This window comes from Penaeus monodon, chromosome 31 (genome assembly GCF_015228065.2).
Source record: "Penaeus monodon isolate SGIC_2016 chromosome 31, NSTDA_Pmon_1, whole genome shotgun sequence".
NCBI classification, from domain to species: domain Eukaryota; kingdom Metazoa; phylum Arthropoda; class Malacostraca; order Decapoda; family Penaeidae; genus Penaeus; species Penaeus monodon.
This window is the reverse complement of record NC_051416.1, coordinates 9075712-9076308: the sequence shown is the minus strand read 5'-3', so window position 1 is coordinate 9076308 and position 597 is coordinate 9075712.

Sequence of the window (597 nt, the reverse complement as noted above, 5' to 3'; positions counted from 1 at the left end):
ATACTCTTTTCTTCTTTTTCTCACACCTGCTCCCTCCATTCTCTTGCAGTCTGCAACGAACTTCATTAAGTGAGCTCGTTTACCAAGTATTCCTGACCTACAAAATTAAGTAAAGAACTGCTTTATAAACAGAGTTATCTGTTTCTTTCATATGTAGGATCACATAAAAGCTGTAGAACACTTCTCTAAAGAATATTGGCTTCAGATTGATTTATTTAAATAATCTTTTCATGCTGCTTCTCACATTCCGTAGTGAATTAATTAGAAAATTGCTTTTAAGATCTTTCTTCCACAGTAAACTCTTTACGTATGTTTATATATTCATGTACTTATCGTCTTCTATTTCTTCTTAAACTTTAATACAAATGAATCACTGTAAAAAGTGTAATTTCTGTCATTTTGAAGAGATGGCTTACTGCATAGCTTTTGTTTCGTCTCATTCAGTTGTCGAATACTAATTTAGTGTTCAGAACCAGAATGCTTGACACTCGATTCCCGTCATATAGTGTGGGTTAAGCAATTTATTTTTCAAAAATATATTAGTTTCATACTAATATATGTGTTCTTAGAAAGATTGATAGAATTACTGACTGGCTG